Raw genomic sequence first — 9,344 nt, forward strand, 5'->3', positions numbered from 1 at the left:
AATGCAAATAGCATTTGCTATTTTGGTATCAGTTAGTTTTTCATATAATGGTGATGTAAGCAGAGTGGCGCAGTGGAAGCGTGCTGGGCCCATAACCCAGAGGTCCGTGGATCGAAACCACGCTCTGCTATGTATGCAACGTAGCATTTGCTATTTTGGTATCAGTTAGTTTTTCATATAATGGTGATGTAAGCAGAGTGGCGCAATGGAAGCGTGCTGGGCCCATAACCCAGAGGTCCGTGGATTGAAACCACGCTCTGCTATGTTAATGCAAAGTAGCATTTGCTATTATGGTATCAGTTAGTTTTTCATATAATGGTGATGTAAGCAGAGTGGAGCAGTGGAAGCGTGCTGGGCCCATAACCCAGAAGTCCGTGGATCGAAACCACGCTCTGCTATGTTAATGCAAAGTAGCATTTGCTATTTTGGTATCAGTTACTTTTTCACATAAAGGTGATGTAAGCAGAGTGGCGCAGTGGAAGCGTGCTGGGCCCATAAACCAGAGGTCCGTGGGTCGAAACCACGCTCTGCTATGTTAATGCAAATAGCACTTGCTATTTTGGTATCAGTTAGTTTTTCATATAATGGTGATGTAAGCAGAGTGGCGCAGTGGAAGCGTGCTGGGCCCATAACCCAGAGGTCCGTGGATCGAAACCACGCTCTGCTATGTATGCAACGTATTATTTGCTATTTTGGTATCAGTTACTTTTTCATATAATGGTGATGTAAGCAGAGTGGCGCAGTGGAAGCGTGCGGGGCCCATAACCCAGAGGTCCGTGGATTGAAACCACGCTCTGTATGTTAATGCAAAGTAGCATTTGCTATTATGGTATCAGTTAGTTTTTCATATAATGGTGATGTAAGCAGAGTGGAGCAGTGGAAGCGTGCTGGGCCCATAACCCAGAAGTCCGTGGATCGAAACCACGCTCTGCTATGTTAATGCAAAGTAGCATTTGCTATTTTGGTATCAGTTAGTTTTTCACATAAAGGTGATGTAAGCAGAGTGGCGCAGTGGAAGCGTGCTGGGCCCATAACCCAGAGGTCCGTGGATCGAAACCACGCTCTGCTATGTTAATGCAAATAGCATTTACTATTTTGGTATCAGTTAGTTTTTCATATAATGGTGATGTAAGCAGAGTGGCGCAGTGGAAGCGTGCTGGGTCCATAACCCAGAGGTCCGTGGATCGAAACCACGCTCTGCTAAATTAATGCAAAATAGCATTTGCTATTTTGATATTAGTTAGTTTGTTCATACTATGATCATGTAAGCAGAGTGGCGCAGTGGAAGCGTGCTGGGCCCATAACCCAGAGGTCCGTGGATTGAAACCACGCTCTGCTATGTTAATGCAAAATAGCATTTGCTATTTTGATATTAGTTAGTTTGTTCATACTATGATCATGTAAGCTGAGTGGCGCAGTGGAAGCGTGCTGGGCCCATAAACCAGAGGTCCGTGGATCAAAACCACGCTCTGCTATCTTAATGCAAAGTAGCATTTGCTATTTTGTCATCAGGTAGTTTTTCATATAAAGGTGATGTAAGCAGAGTGGAGCAGTGGAAGCGTGCTGGGCCCATAACCCAGAGGTCCGTGGATCGAAACCACGCTCTGCTATGTATGCAACGTAGCATTTGCTATTTTGGTATCAGTTAGTTTTTCATATAATGGTGATGTAAGCAGAGTGGCGCAATGGAAGCGTGCTGGGCCCATAACCCAGAGGTCCGTGGATTGAAACCACGCTCTGCTATGTTAATGCAAAGTAGCATTTGCTATTATGGTATCAGTTAGTTTTTCATATAATGGTGATGTAAGCAGAGTGGAGCAGTGGAAGCGTGCTGGGCCCATAACCCAGAAGTCCGTGGATCGAAACCACGCTCTGCTATGTTAATGCAAAGTAGCATTTGCTATTTTGGTATCAGTTACTTTTTCACATAAAGGTGATGTAAGCAGAGTGGCGCAGTGGAAGCGTGCTGGGCCCATAAACCAGAGGTCCGTGGGTCGAAACCACGCTCTGCTATGTTAATGCAAATAGCACTTGCTATTTTGGTATCAGTTAGTTTTTCATATAATGGTGATGTAAGCAGAGTGGCGCAGTGGAAGCGTGCTGGGCCCATAACCCAGAGGTCCGTGGATCGAAACCACGCTCTGCTATGTATGCAACGTAGCATTTGCTATTTTGGTATCAGTTACTTTTTCATATAATGGTGATGTAAGCAGAGTGGCGCAGTGGAAGCGTGCGGGGCCCATAACCCAGAGGTCCGTGGATTGAAACCACGCTCTGTATGTTAATGCAAAGTAGCATTTGCTATTATGGTATCAGTTAGTTTTTCATATAATGGTGATGTAAGCAGAGTGGAGCAGTGGAAGCGTGCTGGGCCCATAACCCAGAAGTCCGTGGATCGAAACCACGCTCTGCTATGTTAATGCAAAGTAGCATTTGCTATTTTGGTATCAGTTACTTTTTCACATAAAGGTGATGTAAGCAGAGTGGCGCAGTGGAAGCGTGCTGGGCCCATAAACCAGAGGTCCGTGGGTCGAAACCACGCTCTGCTATGTTAATGCAAATAGCACTTGCTATTTTGGTATCAGTTAGTTTTTCATATAATGGTGATGTAAGCAGAGTGGCGCAGTGGAAGCGTGCTGGGCCCATAACCCAGAGGTCCGTGGATCGAAACCACGCTCTGCTATGTATGCAACGTAGCATTTGCTATTTTGGTATCAGTTACTTTTTCATATAATGGTGAAGTAAGCAGAGTGGCGCAGTGGAAGCGTGCGGGGCCCATAACCCAGAGGTCCGTGGATTGAAACCACGCTCTGTATGTTAATGCAAAGTAGCATTTGCTATTATGGTATCAGTTAGTTTTTCATATAATGGTGATGTAAGCAGAGTGGAGCAGTGGAAGCGTGCTGGGCCCATAACCCAGAAGTCCGTGGATCGAAACCACGCTCTGCTATGTTAATGCAAAGTAGCATTTGCTATTTTGGTATCAGTTAGTTTTTCACATAAAGGTGATGTAAGCAGAGTGGCGCAGTGGAAGCGTGCTGGGCCCATAACCCAGAGGTCCGTGGATCGAAACCACGCTCTGCTATGTTAATGCAAATAGCATTTACTATTTTGGTATCAGTTAGTTTTTCATATAATGGTGATGTAAGCAGAGTGGCGCAGTGGAAGCGTGCTGGGTCCATAACCCAGAGGTCCGTGGATCGAAACCACGCTCTGCTAAATTAATGCAAAATAGCATTTGCTATTTTGATATTAGTTAGTTTGTTCATACTATGATCATGTAAGCAGAGTGGCGCAGTGGAAGCGTGCTGGGCCCATAACCCAGAGGTCCGTGGATTGAAACCACGCTCTGCTATGTTAATGCAAAATAGCATTTGCTATTTTGATATTAGTTAGTTTGTTCATACTATGATCATGTAAGCTGAGTGGCGCAGTGGAAGCGTGCTGGGCCCATAAACCAGAGGTCCGTGGATCAAAACCACGCTCTGCTATCTTAATGCAAAGTAGCATTTGCTATTTTGTCATCAGGTAGTTTTTCATATAAAGGTGATGTAAGCAGAGTGGAGCAGTGGAAGCGTGCTGGGCCCATAACCCAGAGGTCCGTGGATCGAAACCACGCTCTGCTATGTATGCAACGTAGCATGTGCTATTTTGGTATCAGTTAGTTTTTCATATAATGGTGATGTAAGCAGAGTGGCGCAATGGAAGCGTGCTGGGCTCATAACCCAGAGGTCCGTGGATTGAAACCACGCTCTGCTATGATAATGCAAAGTAGCATTTGCTATTTTGGTATCAGTTAGTTTTTCATATAATGGTGATGTAAGCAGAGTGGAGCAGTGGAAGCGTGCTGGGCCCATAACCCAGAAGTCCGTGGATCGAAACCACGCTCTGCTATGTTAATGCAAATAGCATTTGCTATTTTGGTATCAGTTAGTTTTTCATATAATGGTGATGTAAGCAGAGTGGCGCAGTGGAAGCGTGCTGGGCCCATAACCCAGAGGTCCGTGGATCGAAACCACGCTCTGCTATGTATGCAACGTAGCATTTGCTATTTTGGTATCAGTTAGTTTTTCATATAATGGTGATGTAAGCAGAGTGGCGCAATGGAAGCGTGCTGGGCCCATAACCCAGAGGTCCGTGGATTGAAACCACGCTCTGCTATGTTAATGCAAAGTAGCATTTGCTATTATGGTATCAGTTAGTTTTTCATATAATGGTGATGTAAGCAGAGTGGAGCAGTGGAAGCGTGCTGGGCCCATAACCCAGAAGTCCGTGGATCGAAACCACGCTCTGCTATGTTAATGCAAAGTAGCATTTGCTATTTTGGTATCAGTTAGTTTTTCACATAAAGGTGATGTAAGCAGAGTGGCGCAGTGGAAGCGTGCTGGGCCCATAAACCAGAGGTCCGTGGATCGAAACCACGCTCTGCTATGTTAATGCAAATAGCACTTGCTATTTTGGTATCAGTTAGTTTTTCATATAATGGTGATGTAAGCAGAGTGGCGCAGTGGAAGCGTGCTGGGCCCATAACCCAGAGGTCCGTGGATCGAAACCACGCTCTGCTATGTATGCAACGTAGCATTTGCTATTTTGGTATCAGTTACATTTTCATATAATGGTGATGTAAGCAGAGTGGCGCAGTGGAAGCGTGCGGGGCCCATAACCCAGAGGTCCGTGGATTGAAACCACGCTCTGTATGTTAATGCAAAGTAGCATTTGCTATTATGGTATCAGTTAGTTTTTCATATAATGGTGATGTAAGCAGAGTGGAGCAGTGGAAGCGTGCTGGGCCCATAACCCAGAAGTCCGTGGATCGAAACCACGCTCTGCTATGTTAATGCAAAGTAGCATTTGCTATTTTGGTATCAGTTAGTTTTTCACATAAAGGTGATGTAAGCAGAGTGGCGCAGTGGAAGCGTGCTGGGCCCATAACCCAGAGGTCCGTGGATCGAAACCACGCTCTGCTATGTTAATGCAAAGTAGCATTTTCTATTATGGTATCAGTTAGTTTTTCACATAAAGGTGATGAAAGCAGAGAGGTGCAGTGGAGCGTGCTGGGCCCATAACCCAGAGGTCCGTGCATTGAAACCACGCTCTGCTAAATTAATGCACAATAGCACTCGCAATTTTGATATAAGTTAGTTTGTTCATACCATGATCATGTAAGCAGAGTGGCGCAGTGGAAGCGTGCTGGGCCCATAACCCAGAGGTCCGTGGATCAAAACCACGCTCTGCTATCTTAATGCAAAGTAGCATTTGCTATTTTGTCATCAGGTAGTTTTTCATATAAAGGTGATGTAAGCAGAGTGGAGCAGTGGAAGCGTGCTGGGCCCATAACCCAGAGGTCCGTGGATCGAAACCACGCTCTGCTTTGTATGCAACGTAGCATGTGCTATTTTGGTATCAGTTAATTTTTCATATAATGGTGATGTAAGCAGAGTGGCGCAATGGAAGCGTGCTGGGCCCATAACCCAGAGGTCCGTGGATTGAAACCACGCTCTGCTATGTTAATGCAAAGTAGCATTTGCTATTATGGTATCAGTTAGTTTTTCATATAATGGTGATGTAAGCAGAGTGGAGCAGTGGAAGCGTGCTGGGCCCATAACCCAGAAGTCCGTGGATCGAAACCACGCTCTGCTATGTTAATGCAAAGTAGCATTTGCTATTTTGGTATCAGTTAGTTTTTCACATAAAGGTGATGTAAGCAGAGTGGCGCAGTGGAAGCGTGCTGGGCCCATAAACCAGAGGTCCGTGGATCGAAACCACGCTCTGCTATGTTAATGCAAATAGCACTTGCTATTTTGGTATCAGTTAGTTTTTCATATGATGGTGATGTAAGCAGAGTGGCGCAGTGGAAGCGTGCTGGGCCCATAACCCAGAGGTCCGTGGATCGAAACCACGCTCTGCTATGTATGCAACGTAGCATTTGCTATTTTGGTATCAGTTACATTTTCATATAATGGTGATGTAAGCAGAGTGGCGCAGTGGAAGCGTGCGGGGCCCATAACCCAGAGGTCCGTGGATCGAAACCACGCTCTGCTATGTATGCAACGTAGCATTTGCTATTTTGGTATCAGTTAGTTTTTCATATAATGGTGATGTAAGCAGAGTGGCGCAATGGAAGCGTGCTGGGCCCATAACCCAGAGGTCCGTGGATTGAAAACACGCTCTGCTATGTTAATGCAAAGTAGCATTTGCTATTATGGTATCAGTTAGTTTTTCATGTAATGGTGATGTAAGCAGAGTGGAGCAGTGGAAGCGTGCTGGGCCCATAACCCAGAAGTCCGTGGATCGAAACCACGCTCTGCTATGTTAATGCAAAGTAGCATTTGCTATTTTGGTATCAGTTAGTTTTTCACATAAAGGTGATGTAAGCAGAGTGGCGCAGTGGAAGCGTGCTGGGCCCATAAACCAGAGGTCCGTGGATCGAAACCACGCTCTGCTATGTTAATGCAAATAGCACTTGCTATTTTGGTATCAGTTAGTTTTTCATATAATGGTGATGTAAGCAGAGTGGCGCAGTGGAAGCGTGCTGGGCCCATAACCCAGAGGTCCGTGGATCGAAACCACGCTCTGCTATGTATGCAACGTAGCATTTGCTATTTTGGTATCAGTTACATTTTCATATAATGGTGATGTAAGCAGAGTGGCGCAGTGGAAGCGTGCGGGGCCCATAACCCAGAGGTCCGTGGATTGAAACCACGCTCTGTATGTTAATGCAAAGTAGCATTTGCTATTATGGTATCAGTTAGTTTTTCATATAATGGTGATGTAAGCAGAGTGGAGCAGTGGAAGCGTGCTGGGCCCATAACCCAGAAGTCCGTGGATCGAAACCACGCTCTGCTATGTTAATGCAAAGTAGCATTTGCTATTTTGGTATCAGTTAGTTTTTCACATAAAGGTGATGTAAGCAGAGTGGCGCAGTGGAAGCGTGCTGGGCCCATAACCCAGAGGTCCGTGGATCGAAACCACGCTCTGCTATGTTAATGCAAAGTAGCATTTTCTATTATGGTATCAGTTAGTTTTTCACATAAAGGTGATGAAAGCAGAGAGGTGCAGTGGAGCGTGCTGGGCCCATAACCCAGAGGTCCGTGCATTGAAACCACGCTCTGCTAAATTAATGCACAATAGCACTCGCAATTTTGATATAAGTTAGTTTGTTCATACCATGATCATGTAAGCAGAGTGGCGCAGTGGAAGCGTGCTGGGCCCATAACCCAGAGGTCCGTGGATCAAAACCACGCTCTGCTATCTTAATGCAAAGTAGCATTTGCTATTTTGTCATCAGGTAGTTTTTCATATAAAGGTGATGTAAGCAGAGTGGAGCAGTGGAAGCGTGCTGGGCCCATAACCCAGAGGTCCGTGGATCGAAACCACGCTCTGCTTTGTATGCAACGTAGCATGTGCTATTTTGGTATCAGTTAATTTTTCATATAATGGTGATGTAAGCAGAGTGGCGCAATGGAAGCGTGCTGGGCTCATAACCCAGAGGTCCGTGGATTGAAACCACGCTCTGCTATGATAATGCAAAGTAGCATTTGCTATTTTGGTATCAGTTAGTTTTTCATATAATGGTGATGTAAGCAGAGTGGCGCAGTGGAAGCGTGCTGGGCCCATAACCCAGAGGTCCGTGGATCGAAACCACGCTCTGCTATGTATGCAACGTAGCATTTGCTATTTTGGTATCAGTTACATTTTCATATAATGGTGATGTAAGCAGAGTGGCGCAGTGGAAGCGTGCGGGGCCCATAACCCAGAGGTCCGTGGATTGAAACCACGCTCTGTATGTTAATGCAAAGTAGCATTTGCTATTATGGTATCAGTTAGTTTTTCATATAATGGTGATGTAAGCAGAGTGGAGCAGTGGAAGCGTGCTGGGCCCATAACCCAGAAGTCCGTGGATCGAAACCACGCTCTGCTATGTTAATGCAAAGTAGCATTTGCTATTTTGGTATCAGTTAGTTTTTCACATAAAGGTGATGTAAGCAGAGTGGCGCAGTGGAAGCGTGCTGGGCCCATAACCCAGAGGTCCGTGGATCGAAACCACGCTCTGCTATGTTAATGCAAAGTAGCATTTTCTATTATGGTATCAGTTAGTTTTTCACATAAAGGTGATGAAAGCAGAGAGGTGCAGTGGAGCGTGCTGGGCCCATAACCCAGAGGTCCGTGCATTGAAACCACGCTCTGCTAAATTAATGCACAATAGCACTCGCAATTTTGATATAAGTTAGTTTGTTCATACCATGATCATGTAAGCAGAGTGGCGCAGTGGAAGCGTGCTGGGCCCATAACCCAGAGGTCCGTGGATCAAAACCACGCTCTGCTATCTTAATGCAAAGTAGCATTTGCTATTTTGTCATCAGGTAGTTTTTCATATAAAGGTGATGTAAGCAGAGTGGAGCAGTGGAAGCGTGCTGGGCCCATAACCCAGAGGTCCGTGGATCGAAACCACGCTCTGCTTTGTATGCAACGTAGCATGTGCTATTTTGGTATCAGTTAATTTTTCATATAATGGTGATGTAAGCAGAGTGGCGCAATGGAAGCGTGCTGGGCCCATAACCCAGAGGTCCGTGGATTGAAACCACGCTCTGCTATGTTAATGCAAAGTAGCATTTGCTATTATGGTATCAGTTAGTTTTTCATATAATGGTGATGTAAGCAGAGTGGAGCAGTGGAAGCGTGCTGGGCCCATAACCCAGAAGTCCGTGGATCGAAACCACGCTCTGCTATGTTAATGCAAAGTAGCATTTGCTATTTTGGTATCAGTTAGTTTTTCACATAAAGGTGATGTAAGCAGAGTGGCGCAGTGGAAGCGTGCTGGGCCCATAAACCAGAGGTCCGTGGATCGAAACCACGCTCTGCTATGTTAATGCAAATAGCACTTGCTATTTTGGTATCAGTTAGTTTTTCATATGATGGTGATGTAAGCAGAGTGGCGCAGTGGAAGCGTGCTGGGCCCATAACCCAGAGGTCCGTGGATCGAAACCACGCTCTGCTATGTATGCAACGTAGCATTTGCTATTTTGGTATCAGTTACATTTTCATATAATGGTGATGTAAGCAGAGTGGCGCAGTGGAAGCGTGCGGGGCCCATAACCCAGAGGTCCGTGGATCGAAACCACGCTCTGCTATGTATGCAACGTAGCATTTGCTATTTTGGTATCAGTTAGTTTTTCATATAATGGTGATGTAAGCAGAGTGGCGCAATGGAAGCGTGCTGGGCCCATAACCCAGAGGTCCGTGGATTGAAAACACGCTCTGCTATGTTAATGCAAAGTAGCATTTGCTATTATGGTATCAGTTAGTTTTTCATGTAATGGTGATGTAAGCAGAGTGGAGCAGTG

This window comes from Phalangium opilio, unplaced genomic scaffold (genome assembly GCF_054372755.1).
Source record: "Phalangium opilio isolate 3A_F unplaced genomic scaffold, DU_Popi_V2 ptg000194l_1, whole genome shotgun sequence".
Lineage (NCBI taxonomy): Eukaryota > Metazoa > Arthropoda > Arachnida > Opiliones > Phalangiidae > Phalangium > Phalangium opilio.